We start from the raw sequence: 21903 nt of genomic DNA on the forward strand, positions 1-21903 counted from the left end.
CTTGCCCGACATTAGCAGGAGACCACTCTGGGCATACCTCCTGACATGCTTAGTAGCTGTGCAAAGGCCCGTGGACAGTTTGACCCAAAGTAACATCTCTAAAGAGGCAGGACCAAAAAGGCATGTCTAACAAAGCTGGGCACGTAATATAGTGGAATGATACTGCCAACCGCAAGAAACATTTCTGTTTTGATCCATTGTGAATCCCCATTCTCTTTTGTGTTCCTTGCTTCTCTCTACCCACTCTCTCTGGGAGAAGCCTTTTTCATACTCCGGAGAGTAAAGGTATATTTTCAATGTTGCAGGTGACCTTATAGAAAAGGATGGAGATGGAAGAGCAGGACCCAGAAGGGTCTGGACTTGGCAAGAGAGCAAGGAAAGACCCCCATCACATCCAAGCTGGGAGTGGTGTTGCATTCTGGGAGAGAGCTGTGCCAGAGATTCGGGAACAAAAGCCCCTGAACTCAGAAGTACTTTGCCAACGCTTCCGGCAGTTCCGCTATCATGAGGCCGATGGGCCCCGAGAGGTTTGCAGCCAGCTCCATGGACTTTGCAACCGCTGGTTGAATCCAGAGAGGCACTCCAAGAAGCAGATCCTGGACCTGGTGATCCTGGAGCAGTTCCTGACCCTCCTGCCCCAGGAAATGCAGTGCTGGGTCAGAGGATGTGGGCCGGAGACCAGTTCCCAAGCGGTGGCCCTGGCCGAGGGTTTCCTCCTGAGTCAGGCTGAGGAGAAGAGGCAGGCAGAACAGGTGAGGGCTTTTCTTTCCAGTTAGGTCCATTTCAAGCAATGATCTGACCACTTCTCTGCCCAATATTTGTCAAGGTGTTTTGTCCAGGTGTCAGTCATCCAAATGGGAGGTTTTAACAACTTGCTTCAGCTGCCACTTCTTGGGAATTTCTTATCCTTCCAGATAATTCCCCAGGGTTGATTTTTAAAATCCTTCTAGTTAGAGACGTGAAGAGTCTGGGACGGGGGCAGGATCCATTTCTTCATTTCATAGTAAGTTCCATTCCGTCTCTTTCTAGTCTCCCTCACTGCTGTTTCAGAGGTGGGGTCCATCCATGAAGATGGAAACAAAATTCTCTCTGATGAAAGGAGCTCCATTGGAGGAAGGGCAGCTGACCTGGGCCCAGGAGCACGCCCACGATGCCCTCTCATCTGGTAAGGTCTCATCATGTCTGGATGGAATTGGGACACCCAGTTAATTTGATGGGCAGAGAGTTCTGGTTAAAAAAAAATCAAATACTTTTTCATCCGTCTTATGGCACTCAATGTTCAATATCTAGGATGCCTGTAAAAGGGGATTAGACAAATTGAGTTCATCACATTGATTACAATATTCACGTCCCTCCTTTTTCCATTAGATGGATTCAAGGTGGCTCAAAAGAAAAGGCAGACAAATCTCGGCCTATGTCTTGAAAAACAAAGCCTACATGTTCTGGTCAGCACAGCTCTGAAAATCAGTTGCTAGGGGCCAGGAACCCTGGGAAAATATGTTTTGTGCTCATGATTATTGGGACATCTGATGGACTGCTGTAGGAAATAGGATGCTGGATGAGGGAAGCCAAGGTGTGGGGAGGACTGGGTTGGATGTGATATCACAGTGAGATAAGCTGATGTCACATGGTGATGTCACAATGAGGTGGAGCTGATGTCACATTGATGAGGCCTCTGTCACTCAGATGTGACATTAGTGGATCAGCAGATGCTACAGAAACATTGGTATTGCCCTCAATTTCCAGATGTGCTTAATTCAGGCCTGCTTCGTTTGGCCTGGTGTGACAGCAAAGGGCCACATGATGTCATTTTGGCCTCTGTCTTTTTCTTTCATTAGTCTGGACTCAAGGGCATATGCAAGGGCCTACCTAGCTGGTGGGAGAATAGCATGTCTGGGCCTTGGGTCTGATCCAGCAGATGAAATGTGTCAGTGGCATTTACAGCTCATGGGTACATTCTGCTTCTCTTCCATCACTTCCAGTGCTTACTAGAAAGTGTTAGAATTGTTTTTGACAGTACGCAGGGCAAGGTTTCACAAACCCGGCAGTGAGGGTGAATGAAGCATGATTCACGCAGCAGACAGCATAGGAAGTGGAGGCTAATACTCTTTCTTCCACTTTTTCCTCCCTTGCAGGCAGTGAAGAGACAGTGTTGATCCGTTCTCTTTGCGGAGGCATGGAAACAGCTGCTGAACCTCCGGTCCAGGTAGGGGAGATGAATGGGCGACACCCTGAACCCCCCTTCCCTTCTCAGGGGGGCTTTTCTCCTGCAGTTGGTGCTAAGGGGCCCAGCCAAGAGGCTCTGAACACCATTCCTCATACAAAGCTGAGCTCTCCATCTTGCACCCTCCCAGAACATCCCCTTCCAGAGTGCCGTCTCTGCCCGACATGACCTCTGATGAGGGAATCTGCTTTTCTTTCAGGCTCTGGTTACCTTTGAGGAGGTGGCCGTGTATTTCCTAGAGGCAGAGTGGGCATTACTGGATCCAGAACAAAGATCTCTCTACAAGGAAGTCATGCTGGCAAACTATGGGACTGTGGCTTCTCTGGGTAAGGGACTTTCATAGGTACCTTTGGGAGGATGCATGAGTCAAAATCTTGAACAGTAGTACGTTGTGTTGAAGCCTGCCCTGCTTCTCAGTCCATTTTGAGAGCCTCAAGGTAGCAGTGTGGCAATGGAAGTGATACTCAGCATGGCCGAGTAGAGTGATCCAAGTGGTCTGGCTGGCCCTGGGGCAACTGAGGTCAATGTTGTGGCCATCATGCAAGCCACTCAGGTCATTCTGGAAGGGGCCACATCCTAATTTCTCAGTTGCCCACCATTTAGATGCTGATGACCATCCGAACAAGATATCAAAATGCAAACTGACATCTAAAGCTTTTGTCCTGGAATCTTGCGGGGAGGGGTGTGTGTGTGTGTGGAGAAATGAACTTCATTGTTTAGATTTTTCTTTACAAGGTCCTGATATCTTTTGCCTTCAGGAAACATGAACCCAGGATCCTGATTCTCCCTCTGTCCAGGGGTTCCTCAATCCCAGCAGTCAAAACCCGTTTAAAGGGGATGGGGTTGTGGCAGCCCGATTACTCAAATAACAGTTGACTTAAATGTTGATTTACAAGCTCTGGATAATAGTTGCCCCAGTAACCTGCAGACTCGGTTAGTTAAAAGCTTTTATTTTGGAAGCCTTATGTGGAAACCCAGTTAAACAGTTCAGCTCTTTTGAATACCTTGGAGTTACATTTGAGGAGACCTTAAACTGGAATGTGCATTTGGCAACAGGTCTTCTGCGATAAGAATAGAGTTGTTTCTATTAAAAAAGGGAGGCGTCCTTGTAGACCCTGCCTTAATATTAGATAAAAGTAAGGTGGTCCCTCCCCACCTCTATGGAGCAAAAGTGTGGGGATGGAAATAAAACCTTTTAGCTAGTCCAGAAATTATTCAAAACCAATTTCAAGTCATATTCTATCCCTCCCCACGAGGACTCCAGTGGCCCAGATGAGAGGCCTCTCATACCTCACCCCAACAAGCAATCCCACCCTCCTGTCCAGGAGTCTGGACTCTGGCCCTGGCAACCTACCTGCAACACTTCAAGCCCTGTGCCAGCACAGAGTGATGCCAGAGCGGCAGTGGAGCACCACAGCCACCACGCAGCAAGTTGGGGTGGGGCGGGATAACTGGCAGGATCAATGACAGGGAGGCCAAAAAGGCAGGGGGCCAGACAACCTACCACCAGCCTGCCTGGTCCCCCACGCACACTCTCCCCCTGCCCGGTCTCCCATGCGCACTCTCCCCATGCCTGTTTCCCCTCCCCAGCATGCTCTCCCCTGCCCCGTCCCCCCCCCCACACACACTCTTTCCCTGCCCTGCCTTTAATGCTAGTAACAATATAATAATACTGCCCCAATACTCAATCCCAGAGGACCTTCTAGGGTTATTTGCAGACTTAGAGACTGGGTGTATGTATTTGATGCCTTTATGGATAAATCACTAATCTTGAAACAGGAGACCTCTCTATGGCTTACATTGTTCGAAAACCATCATCATAGGACTTCCTACCCAGTCAGATTGAAAACTTAGAGAGACCTTGATGTCTTTATGCTTTCAAACAGTGCCAGTGGCTGCTTGGGGCAGACACTATTGCCAAAAGATCAATGCTTTTTTATCTGGGGATTGCAAACACTGGAGGACTTGCTCCGTTATATATTTGACTGTCAGCTGTATGTGAAACCCAGGGCTAAATTTCCTTGCCGGGATGGTTTCTGGTTTAAATATCCACTCTAATGCCAAGAAGCTAATATTTTTATTATTGGACTTTGATGAGTATGTTTTTCATAGGATGTCTTTATATATTCTGACATCAAAGAAAATAAGATCCAATGTGGTTGCAAAGGGAGCAGTCTTTTAGAGCTGATTCTTAGTGGTGGTTTCATTGGTATAGTGCTGTATATTTTACTTTATATCACTGTATATTTTTACCAGTGTTGTATATATGAATTTATCATGTCTATTCATAATGTTTTTATGTAACTGGTGATGTGTTTGTAATGGCCCATGGCTGCATACAAATAAATTCATTCATCAATTGCCAACTATTAGAACACACTTGTCTTCCCAATGGAATTAGGGCGATCCCCTCTGACTATGATCTGAAGAACCAGTGTGGTGTAGTGGCTAAGAGCAGCAGGCTATAACCTGGAGAAAGGAGTTCAGTTCCCCATTCGTTCACATGAGCCTGCTGGGTGACCTTGGGTCAATCACAGTTCTCTCCGCACTCTGTCAGTCCCACTTACCTAGTAAGGGTCCCTTCTGCACATGCAGAATAATGCACATTCAATCCACTTTCACAATTGTTTGAAAGTGGATTTTGCTATTCCACATAGTAAAATCCAGCTTCAAAGTGCATGGAAATTGGATTGAAAGTGCATTATTCTGTGTGTGCGGAAGGGGCCATGGTGTCTGTTGTGGAGAGGGGAAGGGAAGACAATTGTAAGCTGCATGGATACCCCTTAAAAGTAGAGGAAAAAGCAGAATCTTGTGCTGATTGGAATTGTAGGCTTTGGTCTTGACCAAGTTTCCATTCTTCCCAGGGGAAAAAACCCCTTCCTTGGATTTCTTTCCTTTTCCATATAAGAATGGTCACTTTCTCTCTCTGTGCCAAAGGAGCCAGGAATGTAAGAAAGACAACTGTGGAGATGAACAAAGTCCTTGCATCCAAAGAAAGACTGGAGAGTTTCTTAAGAGGACCTGAAGAGAGTATTTCCTTCCTTAATGAGCTGGCTGCAGGTCAGGATCCTTTGTGGTTATGGCAAGGGAATAAGCAATTAGCCAATTAGCCATGCTGGCAAGGGCTGATGGGAATTGTAGTGCATGAACATCTGGAGTGCCATAGGTTGGCCACCCCTGCTCCAGAGGATGTCTGCTTCACTTCTTAGCAATTCGTAGTTTGGCAGAATGAAAAAAGGAGAGAGGGAGGACTTCTGAGGGTTGAAATCTGAGGGGCACCAAAGCTGCTTCCTGGGCTCAGTTCAACCTTGGCTCTTGAGACTGCAGCATTCTTAAATATTGGACATTCCATGGGAAAGGTGAAAGGAGAGTTGCTTAAGAACAGCCGAACTGGAGGAGGCTGAAGGCTGTCAACCCTTTCCTACAGCCATCATCTATATGCCTTTTGGCCTTACCTGCCCTATCCATAATCAAGGGGGTCCCCTTTGAACTGTGGGGTTCACTTGGTGAAGTCCTGGCTTCTCCCCTGCCCCCCCCCTCCCCCAAGCAAATCTGACAACCGGTTCTTCTTGGCTTTTATCACAACTCAAAAGAAACTCTGTCTCCAATTGCAAGACTACTTCTTACATAGAACCAGCGTGTTGTAGTTAAGAGCAGTGGACTCTAATCTGAAGGGAAGGGTTCAAGTCCCTATTCATCCATGTGAAACCTGCTGGGTAACTTTGGGCCATTCTCAGTTCTCTCACCCCCACCTCCCTTGCAAGGTGCCTGTTCTATGGAGAAGAAAGGAGTGTCATTTCTAAGACACTTTGAGGCTCTTTGGGTGGGGTACAAAAGTGTTCCCTTCTTCCTCTTTTTCAATTTAATCATCAGTAGCAGAGACACAGAAGAACTGCAAGACAAGTCAAAAGTGAACAGTGGGAGACCAATTCTCTGCCACTTTCCCCTCTTAAAATACCATGGAGAGATCGGCAGAATATAAAATTGCTAACTTGCTGGGCCTAGCTGGGAATAAGATGTGAGAAGTTTGCCAGTTGGGGGACAGGAGAGAAGGTCTGATAAAGGAAATTCTCACCTATTAATAAGCGGTGCCTGAAGGGCAGCTTGGCTTCCTGCCTAGGTGCTGACTGGATCTTTCTCTTTCTTCCAGCACCACATGTAGCGGAGACGGTTGGGGGAGTCCAGGCATTCTCTGTGGGAAAAGACCAGGATGAAGATTCTGAGGGAAACTTTGGGGATGATGGAGATGAACTACAGGGGAAGGAAAGAAGCTACGCAGACAAGATGAGTGATAAACTTTTTCTGTCCCAAGGAGGGTGCTTCCTTGAAATCCCAATTCAAGAGGAAATGACAACCAAAATAACAAATGAAGGCCTCCGTGCTAACCAGGGAATCCACTCCAGGGAAAATGAAAATGGAAGTGTGACGTTTGAAAAGACTTTCAGTAAGAACATCAGTCTTATTTCCAAGAGGCAAATTCCCTTAGGAGAGAAACTGTATGATTACATGATGTGCGGAAAAACCTTCAGCCAGAAATTAGCTCTTTCTGCACATCTCACATTCAATCTGTTTGTGGATTAGGGACTTCTTGTCTGGACGTTCCCAGAGGGTTAGACTGGGAAATCGGGTTTCCTCAGTTCTTACTCTAAATATGGGAACGCCACAGGGCTGTGTGTTGAGTCCTTTACTGTTCACCCTTTATACATATGACTGTACTCCTGTCTATCATAGTAACACCATTATCAAATTTGCTGATGACACAACGGTGGTGGGGCTCATCTCTGGAGGGGATGAGTCTGCCTATCGGAGTGAGGTGGACCGACTGCTCTCATGGTGCAGGGAAAATAACCTGGTTCTTAACACTAACAAGACAAAGGAGCTCATAGTGGACTATAGAAGGAATAGCTCAGAAATTCAGCCCTTGACTATAAAATGGAGATCAAGTAGAGCTGAATTGGCTAGTTTTTAAATTTCTGAGCGTTATGATTAAAGAGGACTTGACCTGGGGCGCACAGACTGTCAGCGGTGGTTAAGAAAGCTCCAGCAAAGACTGTACTTTCTGAGACTTTTAAGGAAGCAACAACTGGATGGAAAACTTCTGGTGTCCTTTTACCGCTGTGCTATAGAGAGTGTCCTAACCTACTGCATCTATGTATGGTTCTCCAGTTGCACAGTGGCGAATAGGAAGGCGCTCCAAAGGGTGATCACTACTGCACAAAGGATTATCGGCTGCCCTCTTCCCTCCTTGGAAGAAATCTATAATTCCCGAAGCCTAAATAAAGCCCAAAATATTCTGAGGGACCCGGCTCATCCAGCACACTCTCTTTTTAAACTGTTACCATCTGGCAGACGATACAGGGCCCTCAGAACTAGGACAAAGAGGCTTAGAGACAGCTTCTACTCTAGAGCTGTGGCTATGCTAAACTCCGCTGCTTCATATTGATGTATTTGGGGCTGTGTAGGGATGGCTGGAGGAAGGGGAAAGTGAGGATGATGTATGAGTCTGAAATTGTGTGCATCGAGGAATGCTGCTGTAAATTTTGTTGTGCGTGCACAATGACAATAAAATGCTTATGCTTATGCTTATCAAAGAATTCACTCAGGTGACAAGGTGTATAAATCTTCAGACTGCAGACTAAGTCTTTCTCATGCAGCAGGCTTGAATGTTCCTTTAAAGTGTATATTAATATACAGTTTTATCTGCAGCAGCAAATAGCCACTAAAATGTTTTGAGTATGGATGGGATCTCAAGAGTAGATGAGACCTCCTTGTGTGGGTATTAACAGGATCTCTCTTTTTGTTCCAGCAGGGAACAAGCAGTGGATCGAGGGGGATGAGGAACTACATCAGCTATTGCCAGATAAAGTCAAGAATGAAGATCTGAAAGTAAACTTCACGAATCAAGGTGCACCTAAGAGGCAGAAAGATACTCTTGTAGCCGAGGAGAGTGATCAACCCATTTCTCACCAAGGGCAGGATTTCTGTGAACAAATCCACACAGTAGACGAAGAATATCTGTCCTTTGAATGTGGAATGAACTTCGCAGATCAAAGCCAATATGAGATGCATTTGCAAATATATGGTGGACAGAAGACCCATCAATGCTTGGAGTGTGACAAGGCTTTCCTGTGTAGAGTGGAGTTACTTGGTCATCAAAGTACTCATAAAGGAGAGAAATTTTATAGCTGCTCAGACTGCAGCAAGAACGCCTCACAAAAATCAGATCTTTTTGAATACAAAAATACTCATTCTGGAGAGAATCAATTAATCTGCTTAGAGAGGGGAATTACCTTCTCTGGTGGAAAGAAGGGGAATGTACACGTTCCAAAGCACAGTATAGTGAGGGCACATAAATCTTTTCAGTATGAAAAGTTTTTCAGTTGCAGATCAAAACTCCTTGTGCACCAAAGAACCCACAAAGGAGAGAAACCTTTTCAATGCTCAGCGTGTGGAAAGAGATTCAGTCAGAATGATGCTCTCCAAAGGCATCAAAGAACTCACACAAAGGAGAGACCTTTTGAATGTTCAGAATGTGGAAAGAGATTCAGTCAGAGCAGCCATGTTCAGCAGCATCAAAGAACTCACACGAAGGAAAGACCTTTTGAATGTTTAGAGTGTGGAAAGAGATTCAGTCATAGCAGCACTCTTCAAAATCATCAAAGAACCCACACCAAGGAAAGACCTTTTGGATGCTCAGAATGTGGCAAGAGATTCAGTCATAGTAGCACTCTTCGAAAGCATCGAAGAACTCATACAAAGGAGAGGCCTTTTGAATGCTCAGAGTGTAGAAAGACATTCAGTCAGAGTTGCCATCTTCAAAGTCATCAAAGAACCCACACAAAGGAAAGGCCTTTTGAATGTTCAGAGTGCGGGAAAAGCTTCAGTCGGAGTGACTATCTTAAGCAACATCAAAGAACACACACAAAAGAGAGACCTTTTGTATGCTCAGAGTGTGGAAAGAGATTCAATCAGAGTAGCACTCTTCAACGCCATCAAAGAATTCACACAAAGGAGAGACCTTTTGTATGCTCAGAATGTGGAAAGAGATTCAGTCTTAGTAGCACTCTTCAAAGGCATCATAGAACTCACACAAAGGAGAAACCTTTTGAATGCTCAAAGTGTGGAAGGAGATTCAGTCGGAATGGCAGTCTTCAAAGGCATCAAAGAACTCACACAAAGGAGAGACCTTTTGAATGTTTGGCGTGTGGAAAGAGATTCAGTCAGAGTAGCCCTCTTCAACGGCATCAAAGAACCCACACAGGAGAAAAACTTTTGTAATGCTCATTGTAAGGCTCCTGTCCACTCTCAGATGAGACATCTCAATTTGATTCTCAGTCTTCTCTTACAGTTTTGGAGATGCACCCACTGGAAAGCCATTTCCATCACAGAGGCAGAACTTCACGAATGCTTTGACATACTCCCTCAGCTCCAAGGCACATATACAACTGTAGCTCTAGTTTAAGATTGTTTTTTCACAGCAACACAAGACCATTTCCAGTTAATCACCTCTGAGTCATCAAACAGCCAAACTTCCAGTCAGGCAAACCCGATTGACTCAGGCTCTGAAAATTTCCCCACTTTGGAAAGCCGGATGCCATTTCCAACTCTTCCCACCAAATTTTGAGAAAGTAACCTCAAACTACCCAGTCAAATTCAATTTTTTTCTTGAACCAATCCTGATCATGGGACACTTCCCCATAAAAGAGGGAAGCTGTGTCCATGAAAAGGGTGTGCCAAGTTTCCCCCATTTCCTTGGAGACCTTTGCAACTGTTGCAGGACACTTTCTGTCTCTCTTATTGGACTTCTGTTGCACAGATTCTGCAGTTCTCAGCTTCTCACTCACCTTGGGTCAGTTAATATTGCCTTTCATGCCCCTTTCCCCCATTCTTAGGCTCATTCCGCACATGCAGAATAATGCACTTTCAAACTGCTTTCAGTGCTCTTTGAAGCTGTGCGGAATGGCAAAATCCACTTGCAAACAGTTGTGAAAGTGGTTTGAAAACGCATTATTTTGCATGTGCGGAAGGGGCCTCAGTTTTGTGTCTGTGCATGTGCTTCAGCTTGATATGGGGAGGTTCTTTACAGTTCTCCTCCTTTGCATTCTGTTTTGTATCCAATAAAATAACAATTATAGTGTCTTTCTCTTTAAGTTTTGTTCTATTTTCTACTCCCCTGGGTGTGTGTGAAGGGGAGCTCTCCAGACTCCCCAAGATTATGAATCAGACTTGCAGGATCTATTCAGGGTCAGCAGTGCTGAATGCTGGATGGAAGAAAAGAGTGAAGACCCACAGCAGGTTCGCACCACTTTGGCAGAACTGGTTGTTAAAATGGTGCTTGTAAACAACCAATTGTTAAATTATTTGAATCCCACCACTGGAACCAGTTGTTATATTATTTGAATCCCACCACTGCCCACATCCGGCACGCCCAGGAAATATCAGTTTCTGAACGGATCCAGGCAAGCAAGGACCGTGGGCACAACCTTTCTCCTTGCAGTTCTAGCTTTCTATGCATGGGAAATTTTCCATGATGCAAAGAAACCTAATTAGTTGCCAAGTTCAGAACTTGCATCTCCCACCAGCCTCTCTGAGCCACACAGTCCAGTTTTAGCTCTTAATTTGTGGTTATGGACATGATATGTAATTTGATAGTAAATCTGGAGTGATCCAATGAAAAAAATTGGATCCATGAGCATCCAAGATTTGGAGCTTTGCTTTTGCATCATGGTTCCACAAAGCAGCGGATACCTGATTTTTGCATTGCATTCTTTAGCTGTGAACATGACCTGTGATCTGATGGTGAATTTATGGTGACGTAATGCAAAAATATTCAGCATCCATGCTGTGGAATTATGTTTGTATAACGTCAAGGCACCATGAGGCATACATGATTCATGTAGAATCATAGAGTTGGAAGAGACCACAAGGGCCATCCAGAATCAAGAGCTGCCTCTAAAACAGGTATAATCTAAACAACACTAAGACTGGAATGGAGGATCTTTTTTCTGCCCAGTGGCCCATATTGGCAGAATTCTACTTGAGCAATCAAATGTATAACCAGTGATCTAACTTGACCACTCAAGTATGTTGCTATCCAGGTCCCCCTAACCAGCCAAATGTGTTGCCATAATGAGACTATGTACCCTGCTCCTGTAGAGGGCCCAATGAAGCAAGCACCTTCTCCCACCCATGTGTCCTAGCATTAAAGACATGGAATTCATAGGCACAACTCCCTCCCAGTTCCATTGGCCGGGGAACCACTAGGCCTTGTGATCTGCTCAGCATCTGTGGGGATTGGGCCTTGGATTTCCTAGTCTGAAATTTTATCCACATTGGCTGCCTTAGGAGGATTCCGCATGGGCCACTGAAGAGCTAGGTGGGGGTTTTAAAATCAATTAAATTGTCAGCACCCTTGTAGCCTGGCAAACAAATATGAAATTGCTTCAGACAGGTAACAAATATTTAATGTTAACATAGCAAGACACTAAATCATAATGGCCATAAACAAAGCACAACTTTTTGGAATTGTGAGTAGCAGTGGGGTGTAGTGGTTAAGAATAGTGGGTTCTAATCTGGTGCACTGGGTTTGTTTCCCTGCTCCCACACATGAAATCTTTTGAGTGACCTTGGACTAGTCACAGTTCTCTCCGAACTCTCTCAGCCCCACCTATCTCACAAGATGTCTGTTGTGGGAGATGAAGGGAAGAAGTTTGTAATCTGCTTTGAGACTCCTTACAGGAGAGAAAAGCAGGGCATAAATCCAAACTCCTCTTCTTCCATTATCCATGCAGCAACACTGGACAGTATAGTTTTCTTTTGAATTAGTTGTTGTTAAAGTTGCAAATAGTTTACATTGCAATAATGGACAAAATTGAAGCAAATATTCTCTTAATAGTGTACTAGACCTGTGACAAATGTCATTGAGGTGTACCTCTTACCAGTAGTAAAATTGGTAGAAAATCTCTTCCTCAGCCAATCAGAGCTCATATTCCACTTTCCTGCCTGCCTGCCTCTGGATGATTATGCACGGTGACCGTGGAGTGGAGTCTTTGTTTCGGGGACTGTTGCTTATTATTACTCATCACCCCTTTCCCCTGCGGTTTCTCCTTATGTTGGCTGTAGAAAAAGAAGAAGAGTTGGATTTATATCCCCCCTTTCTCTCCTATAGGAGACTCAAAGGGTTTTTTTTTATGCAAACTCCCGCTTCTTCCCCTCAGCTAAATTGTAAAACTAACCCTGTGAATTTAGGGTAGGGCTGAGGAGGAGCCTTTCAGAAGAACTGTGGCCAGCCCAAAGTCACCCAGCTGGCGTGTGCTGGAGTGTACAGGCTAATCTGAATTCCCCAGATAAGCCTCCACAGCTCAGATGGCAGAGCGGTGAATCAAACCCAGTTCCTCCAGATTAGAGAGCACCTGCTCTTAACCACTACGCCACTGCTGCTGAGTGAGGGTGAAAGAAGTGCCAGTGCAAGTAGGAATTTCTATCGGTGGGTTTTTTATACAATCCCACTTGAATCTGCCTATATTTGTCTAGAGACACTTCCAAATCCAAAAAAGTAACTCTTTGTTGTTAACTCCTGATAATGTTATATTAGGATGTAAGGTGTTGAGCCAGTCAACAAAGGCTTCGCCTTTGGTATAGTCCTTAAACACAAAAAAAAACCCATCAATGAACCATTTATATACCAAAATATCGTCAAGGAATCTATTCTCTTGTGGTTTATAAATATATGATTCCTACAATCTTGAAACAAAAAGATTAGCCAGTCTGGGGCCCATGTTTGATCCCATACTTCTTCCAGATATCTGTCTATACAGCTGTGTGTTAAATCGAAAAAAACTATGGTCTCTCTAGGATAATTTCCAAAAGTTGAGTCAAAAACCAAGTGGCTGGACTATGTATCTGTCTTAAGTTCAAAAAATGTTCTTCAGCTGCTCGCATGTCTTCATGGGGAATGTTAGTATACAGTGATTCAATATCTAGCGATATGAAACATGCATTGCGAGGTAAAGGTAATCCCTTCACCAAAGTGATGAAATCCGAGGAGTCTCTAATAAAGGATGGAGTGTGCTTAACAAAAGGCAGTAGGAAAAGGTCAGTCACCAAAGACAAGGATTGAAAACAGAGTCAGTATTGGAAACTCCAGGTCTACCTGGAGGTATTAAGAATTTAGCCAAAGTGTCATCTATATCTCCCAAAAGGAGTGCCTCCTTCACCATTATCTTAATAAACCTTGAAATATGAGTTTGTGGTTCCTGATCTAATGGAAAGGAGAAGTTCCTATCAGACAATTGTCTATTAATCTCCTGTAGATAATCTTCAGTATTCATAACTACGATTCAAGCGCATTGAATCAGAACAAAAGGTCCATTAACATATGACAGGTGTGGATATATAGAAGGTCAGCATTTGCACCCTGGCCCCAGCATAACTGATTCCCCCTTAGCCCAGATGTGCCTCCTGGCACCTCTTTCTACAAGGTCGGGAGGGGGCAAGTTCCACTCCTGACAGCAGGTCGCAATCCCAGCTGATAGGCATTTGACCATCAGCACAGAGAGGTGACTCCAAAGTAGGGAAGTTTTCAAAGCACCAGGTGTGCCTCAGAGATTTGACTGCTTTGATTGCTCAGAGTGATTGCCCCTAACTGGAAATGGTCTCATATTGCTTTGATAAAGTACTCATGAAGTAGAGACATGATTGTATAGTTGCCTTGGAGCAGAGGGGATATGCAGTTGCATTAGTGAAGTTCTGTCTCGGTGATGAAAATGGGTTTTGGAAATGGCAGTCAGATGTGCTCTCCCAAGCTTATCCCAAAGATCCTATTGCACTTTTGGCTTTCAGGGAAATGGCCTTCAAAATTCCTAAGAGAAGACTAGCAATCAAATTGGAATGTCTCAACTGAGAGGGTACATGGTCCGTACACAAAGCATTCAAAAAGTTTCTCTCCTGGAAGGGTTCTCTGAAGCTGTTGAAACATGGCACTGTGATGACCATCCCACCTGCAGCCATGAAATGCAATGTCTGCTCTTTTTTTCTTTATAAATAAATGTATAAATGCCAACTAGTATTGGTTCCCTTAATTCTTCCCCATATGGTAGATGCAACCAGTAATAAAAATTGCAAAAAAAAAAAGTGGGGGGAAACCTTTACCTTTTAGTACTGTATATGAGCTTATAAGGCAAAGTGGATGGCTTATATGGTCCTAAGGAAAATAGGGTAGGATTCCCTGTTAATAAATTATTGTCCAACGCAAAAAAGGAAAAGGACAAAACAAAAATACATATACTTCAATACACCCCCACATCCACAGTTACATTAATACAAAATAGAAATTAAAAATACAAAAACCGCAGAAAAGAATAAAACACAAATTTGACAATATTAAATGCAACTAATTATAACTAACTCAACTAAACACCATACACCCATATAGTGATTTCCAGCTTTCTCATTGTTTATTCTAATCCATTCTAGGTGTTTGTAATCAGTTTTGACTGTAGCGGTCTGGTTAACATTAGGGTTGGTCAAGAAATACTTTTTCACAGCCTGTCTGTTAGCCTCGGGGTGACATTCAACATACTTCCTCTCAGCCTGTCTGTGAATTTCGGGGTGACGTTCAGCATTTAGTAGACCTGCCCGTGCACTTTGAATGTTGGCCTGAAATTGCTCTCTTTCCCCTGGTGGGCTCCAAAAGACATCATTTGGAAGCAGCCGTTGTATTTTCGGGATGCAGAAAGGAAGTGTTCTGCCATTGGATGCTGATGAGTGAGAAGGCTGTGAAGAGGTTCAGGGTAGGGTTGAAGGGCAGGGAGCTGGACTGTACCACCACTGCAGCACATTCCTGGGGACTCATCCCGCCATTTCAGAGCACAACACCAAGCACAGGGTGATCGGAGGCCAAGAGCAATAAACTTGTCTCCACAGTAATCAATCTGATGTCCATATGCAAAACCCGACAAATGCTTTTAGTAGTCCAAGGTGATAGTGTGGTTTGTAATCTGTTTTGATAGTATTTGGCTGTAGGTGTTGTTTACGTGAGGGTGGGTGAGAGGAGTACTTTTTTTCACTTGAGCCCTTGTCTTGTTGAATCCTTTGGGGTGACATCTCCAGTTAATACTCTTTTTTTGCAGACTGTTTGTGAACTTTGGGGTGACATGCAGCATATTTCCTCACAGCCTGTCCTTGGACTGATGGGTTTGTTTTCAAATAGGTTCACATGCGTTGTGGAGGGCGGTGGTAGAGTGCAGTTGGTGAAGGACATGAAGCTCGTGGTGTTGAACTGTCACCCTTAGAATGCTCGTGCAGCATGTCTGTGGACTGAGGGGCTGGTTTGCCCTTAGAATGTTCACGCAGATGGCCAGAGATTAGCAGTAAAGACAGTAAATGTGTAGTAACTCGAGTAAAACTGGATATTTTGAAAAATCCTTTCTTAGTGAGCACCTAAACCACATAATGAACCAGTGTGCCAAATTTCAACTTTGTAGGTTTGGTGGTTTTTGAGTTCTTTTGATGAGTCAGTGAGTGGTATTCTGCTGTTTTCTTTTACATCTCCAATTCTGCAATTATTTCTTTACTGCCATATGTTTTCAATGTATAGTTTCCAGTTTTCCATAAATTTCTCCATATCACTATCTCTCATTAAAGTTGTCAATTCTGCCATTTCTGAACATTCTGTGACTTTCAATATCCAGTTTTTGTTGTTATTTGTGCGCATACCATGGAAGTAGGTAAGGGGTGGTTCTTGGGTTTGAACCCCCCCATTCATGTCCGAAGCTCCGCCCTTCCGTTTGTGGGTTTTTAAAACATTTTAGTTTTTTTGGTTTTTGGCCTGCAGGGGGCACATTGTTTGGGATAGCAGCACCAAACTTTCAGGGATTGTTTGGGGGGACTCTCCTGATGATACTTCCCGGGTTTGGTTCAGGGGGTCCAAAGCTATAGACTCCCAAAAGGAGTGCCCCATCCTCCATTGTTTTCAATGGGAGCTAATAGAAGATGAAGGCTACATCTTTGAGGGTCCATAACTTTGGACATCCTGAACCAAACGTCACCAAACCTGGGATGTACTATCAGGAGAGTCTCTTATTGATACTACCCAGGTTTTGTGAAGTGCTTGGTCCCAGAGAGTCCAAAGCTATGAGACTCCCTGCAGGGAAGGAGGTGCCTCCCCATCCCCCCCATTGTTTCCAACTAGGGAGATAATAGGAGATAGGGGCTACACCTTTGAGTGGTCCATAACTTTGGGACCCCCTGAAAACCAAACTTCACCAAATCCTGGGTGGTATCATTAGGAGAGTCTCCTAAAAGATACCACTGAAAGTTTGGTGCTTCTAGCTTAACAATTTGCACCCCTGACAGCAGGTACCCCCCAAATTTACTCTTCAGATTCTTCCTTTTAAATCCAACCCTTCCCAAAAGGCATGGATTTAAAGGGAGAATCTGAGGGTCCCTCAAGTTTAGGAAGAAGAAGAAAGTTTGGATTTCTATCCCCCCTTTCTCTCCTGTGGTAGGAGACTCAAAGGGGCTTGTAATCGTCCTGCTGCCCTTCCTTCCTCCTCACAACAAACACCCTGTGAGGTGGGTTGGGGAGCTGAGAAGAGGTCTCCGAAAAGTTGTGACTAGCCCAAGGTCACCCAGCTGGTGTGTGTGGGAGTGCACAGGCTAATCTGAATTCTCCAGAAAAGCCTCCACAGCTCAAGTGGCAGAGCAGGGAATCAAACCCGGTTCCTCCAGATTAGAATGCACCTGCTCTTAACCACTACGCCACATTGAAAGTGATGCTGTTTCAGGGTGGGGGATAATTCACCCCAAAAACAGTATCACTTTCAATGTTGTTTAACTAGGGGCCCCAGATTCTCCCTTTAAGGTGGATTTAAAAGGAGAATTTGGGCTCTCTAATTTAAACACCATTGAAAGTGATGCTGTTTGGGGGTGGATTCCAGCATCACAGCGGCTGCCGGGTGGGGGGGATTCAGATTTTGCACCGGGCTCCATTTTTCCTCTATGCCTCTGCCCAGAGGGGAGGGCAGGGCAGGGGAGTCTGCCGTCCCCGACCTCGGAGAGCTGCTTTTATAAGCGCTAGGCCAGGGGCGGGGCGTGGGGAGGCGTGGCCATGCCCTAGGGGCGGGTGGGGGTGTGGCCCCCCCGAACCCTCCCCCCCATAAAAATCTATACCTATGTCCCTGACGCATACCATGTCCTTGGTGTGCTAGACAGGTACTTGAAAAGCAGTAGACATTTACCAGACTCTGATACTGATAATGGTAGTCTTTATTGAAGGGCTATGGACAGTGGTGGGATTCAAATCATTTAACAACTGGTTCCGGTGGTGGGATTAAAATCATTTAACAACTGGTTGTTTACAAGCACCATTTTAACAACCAGTTCTGCCGAAGTGGTGCGAACCTGTTGAATCCCACCACTGGCTATGGAAGGCAATTAACCATGCTATTTCATAGCCAGATCTGAGGTATGTGGGAAAGCCAAGGGGAGATATAGCTTGGACAACCCTGCCCTTGTAGCTGGGAAAGGCAAGGATAGTCAGGATATTTACACCTAGCTAAGTGATTTACACAGCAAAGCCTCATCATTGCTGGTTGCCCAGGACTACAGGGTTTAGGAATGCAGCTTAAGAACCTGGGATGTGTAGCCAGGCACAGATTAGAACCAAATAGCTGTGAACCTGAGTGATTTAATTCTGACATGGTCAAGCCTTCGGATCCCAAGCTCCTGACAGAAGGCAATAAGTAGCCAGAAGCTGTAAAAGGGATTAGGCAATTAGTAACTCAAAACAGCCAGCAGCTGCAAAAGGACCTGTAAAGGAAATACATGAGAAATAATTAACCAGGACTCTGAGAATTGATTTGGTGTATCATCTCCCAATAATCCCAATAAAAAAGTCAGATTTTTTTACCATTGCTATTTTTAATGTATTTCTTTTAGTATTATGTTCCCAAAGGATTTGGCCTCTGAACACAACCACTTTAATTTAAAAAGGATTCCTCATGTTTGACATTTTTGACATTTCCAGCCAGTTTTTTGGCATAAGATATAATCTATGATTTTACAATAATTTTCTTTCAGATTATACATTGCTATAACTTCAAATCACTCTTCCATAGTCTCTCTCACTGCTCCACTTGTATATTCCTGCCAACATTTCTGGCCCATTTAATCCTTACAGATTTTACAACCTCATCTTTTGTATTCCATTTCACTAACATCTAATAAGTTTTTGTAAACAGTATCTCATCATTTGCACATACGTTACTTCCAAACTCTGTCATTTGTGTCAAAACTCACATTCCTTTGGTCAGTTTTAAATGTATCCAATAATTGATGTTTGATCCCACCGCTGTCACCAAATGTGATGACCATCCCACCCACACCTACCAAATGCAATGTCCACTTTTTTCTTTAAAAATAAATATATAAGTGCCAACTAATATTTGTTCCCTAATTCTTCCCCATTTAGTAGCTGCCCCAGGAGTATACATTCCCCCCAAACCCCACCCCTTTATCTCCTTTTGGTGGTGTGTACAAGCTTATAAGGCAAAGGGGAAGGCCTCCATGGTCCTAAGGAAAATAGGGTGACAAGATTTATTTATCACCCATAGGAAACTTCAAGGTTTCAAGGAAAATACTTTCAAATTTTAAAAACTCAAACTGAGCCAACAAATATTTTGAAGACTTCACTCAACATAAATCTGCTGACAGTTTCTCTCATAGTTCCCTCAGACTCTCTGTCTTTATTTTGTCTAACAGTTTATTGATGCTGACTTTCAGACTCACTCTCTCACAGAGCTTTGATACACAATGATTTCTCACACAGAAATCCTAACACACTCACTAGCATTTGCTCACACAGAGTTTAGGAACACTTTGACTTGCTCACACAGAGCCTTAACTAATTCGGCCATTTCATTCAGAAGTCCTCACACATTCTGCTATACTCACACAAAGCTTTAACTCTCTCTGATTTGAGTTTTGACACTCACAGTCCTTTCACTCTGAAATAATGTAACCTTCTGCCAGTCCCACATAGCACACACATGCATACTCAAGAATCACCAATCATATCGCTCTCTCACCCCCTTCCCCCCTTTCTCACTCCAACTCATCTCTCAGTTTAAAGTTACATATACAAACAATAAAATAATTAAAGGCACGCAAATAGAGTCTTGTTACCACACTCTATTCAAATGTTTCCTCTACTGCATAGGTTCTTATTCAAAATGTCTCTCATTTGTGTGAGTTCTTTGATGCTGTTGAAGATTGCTACGCTGACTGAGAAAAACAACAGTGATCTCATTGTGGGGGTCTATTACAGACTCCCAAGCCAGTCTGAAGAGCTGGATGATGCTTTCCTGGAGCAGATGACCAAACTTTCAGAAAGAAGAGAAATAGTAGTAATGGGAGATTTCTATTATCCAGATATTTGCTGGGAGTCAAACTCTGCCAAGACTTCCAGGTCCAACAATTTCCTCACTTACCTCGCAGACAGTTTCATGGTCCAGAAGGTGGATGAGGAAACAAGGCAATTGGCTATTTTAGATCTGCTCCTAACAAACAATTATAACCTGATTAATGGGATGAAAGTGGTAGGGTCCTTAGGTAGGAGTGACCATGTTCTCCTGGAGTTTGTTATATAATGGAAAGGGGATGCCAAGTCTAGTTGGACATGTGTTCTAGACTTTAAGAAAGCTGATTTTAGTAAAATGAAGAAACTACCGGGTGTGATCCCAGGGTTAACAATACTAAAAGAGAAGGGAGTACAGGATGGATGGGAGTTTCTTAAAAGTGAGATCTTGAAGGAACAATTTCAAATAGTTCCAATGAGGAGAAAAATGGAAGAAGTCTAAAGAAACCAGGATGGATGTCCAAAGAACTCTCAAGTGAGCTAAGATATAAAAGGGACCTGAACAAGAAATGGAAAAGGGAGGAAATTATTAAATTGGAATTCAAATAGCCAAGACATGTAGCAAGAAAATCAGAAAAGCTAAAGCTCACAATGAGCTCAGACTTGCGGGAGATGTTAAAAACAATAAAAAGGGGTTTTTTTGGTCACATCCTTAGCAAAAGGAAGAAAAGGGATATGATAGGGTCACTGCATGGAGAAGATGGTGAAATTCTGACTTTTCCCAAGAAAAACAGTGCTCAACTTGGGGGAAATGGATCAGAAGACACAGTAGGAGAAATTCAGCACACAATAAATAAAGAGCTAGTACAGGAATACCTGAATTCAAATCTCCAGGACCTGATGAACTACATCCCAGGATATTAAAAGAACTGGCAGAAGTAATCTCAGAACCGCTTGCTATAATCTTTGAGAACTCCTGGAGAACAGGAGAAGTCCCAGCGGACTAGAGGAGAGCTAATGTGGTCCCCCTCTTCAAAAAGAAGAAAAAGAGGACTCAAACAACTACCGCTCAGTCAGCCTGACATCAATACCTGGAAAGACTGTAGAGCAGATAATTAAGGAGACAGTCTGTAAGCACTTGGAAGAGAATGATGTGATCACTAAAAATCAACATGGGTTTCTCAAAAACAAGACTTGCCAGTCTAATCTTATTTCCTTTTTTGATAAGAGTGACAAATTTGGTAGATAAAAGGAATGCTGTGGACGTAACATACCTTGATTTCATAGGGCCTTTGACAAGGTACCCCATGATATCCTTGCAAGTAAGCTGGAAAGATGTGGACTAGACAATGCAACTGTTAAATGGATTTGTAATCAGTTGACTGGCCGAACACAAAGAGTGCTCATCAATGGCTTATTTTCATCCTAGAGAGAAGTGAGTAGTGGAGTGCCACAGGGTTGTATCCCAGGCCCAGAGCTATTCAATACTTTTTTTTATCAATGACTTGGATAATGAAATAGGGGGCATGTTAATCAAATTTGCAGATGATACCAAATTAGGAGGGGTAGCTAATACCCTGGAGGACAGGGGCAGGATTCAAAATGACCTGGACAGATTAGAGAGCTGGGCCAAAACTTACAAAATGAATTTCAACAGAGATAAATGTAAGATTCTAAACTTAAGCAGAAAAAATGAAATGCGCAGATATAGGATGAGTGATACCTGGCTTGACAACACTACACATGAAACGGATCTGGGAGTCTTAGTAGACCACAGACTAAACATGAGTTATCAGTTTGATATGGCAGCCAAGAAAGCATCAATAAGAATATAGTGTCTAGAAGGGAAGTAATTGTACCACTCTGCTCTGCATTGGTCAGACCTCACCTGGAATACTATATTAAGTTCTGGACTCTGCAATTTAAGAAGGATATTGACAAGCTGGAACGTGTCCAGATGAGGGCAATCGCAATTGTAAAAGATCTGGAACCCATGGCCTACAAAGAGAGCCTTAGGGAGCTGGGAATGTTTAGTCTGGAGAAGTGAAGGTTAAGGGGGGTGTTCTGTTCCTCAAGTAAAATATACTAGGTGCCCTGTACTCGGCCAGAAAAGAGTGGAACTTATAAGCAAAGGTGTAACGGTTGAAAAAAGGGAGGTTTAATTGCATAGAAGGATTAAGATCCTAACTCCTCCCAGGGTCTGATTAAAACAAAGTACTTGCTTGACTGGAACAGTTTGAAGCTTGAGACCTTGATCCTTTGCCTTCCAGCTCCACTGGCACCTTAGACTATAACTAACTGAACAGGAGCACTATTAGGTAAA

The 21903-nt window shown here is 43.8% G+C and overlaps 3 protein-coding genes and 1 long non-coding RNA gene across 4 annotated transcripts in view; 3 read left to right on the plus strand and 1 right to left on the minus strand.

Moving 5' to 3' along the window:
• TAP2 (transporter 2, ATP binding cassette subfamily B member) overlaps positions 1–21903 on the plus strand; it is a 1062867-nt gene that overhangs the window by 387971 nt on the left and 652993 nt on the right. The gene's annotated exons all lie outside the window — the stretch shown is intronic.
• The window catches only part of LOC125428531 (zinc finger protein 708-like), a 1111878-nt gene that overhangs the window by 219241 nt on the left and 870734 nt on the right, over positions 1–21903 (minus strand). The gene's annotated exons all lie outside the window — the stretch shown is intronic.
• Positions 1–21903, plus strand: part of LOC125428560 (zinc finger protein 420-like) — a 469229-nt gene that overhangs the window by 131156 nt on the left and 316170 nt on the right. The window lies entirely within an intron of this gene.
• Positions 8969–9362, plus strand: LOC125428943. The gene is made up of 2 exons (XR_007243912.1): positions 8969–9044; positions 9298–9362. It is a non-coding gene; the product is annotated as an uncharacterized LOC125428943 (long non-coding RNA).

This window comes from Sphaerodactylus townsendi, linkage group LG03 (genome assembly GCF_021028975.2).
Source record: "Sphaerodactylus townsendi isolate TG3544 linkage group LG03, MPM_Stown_v2.3, whole genome shotgun sequence".
Lineage (NCBI taxonomy): Eukaryota > Metazoa > Chordata > Lepidosauria > Squamata > Sphaerodactylidae > Sphaerodactylus > Sphaerodactylus townsendi.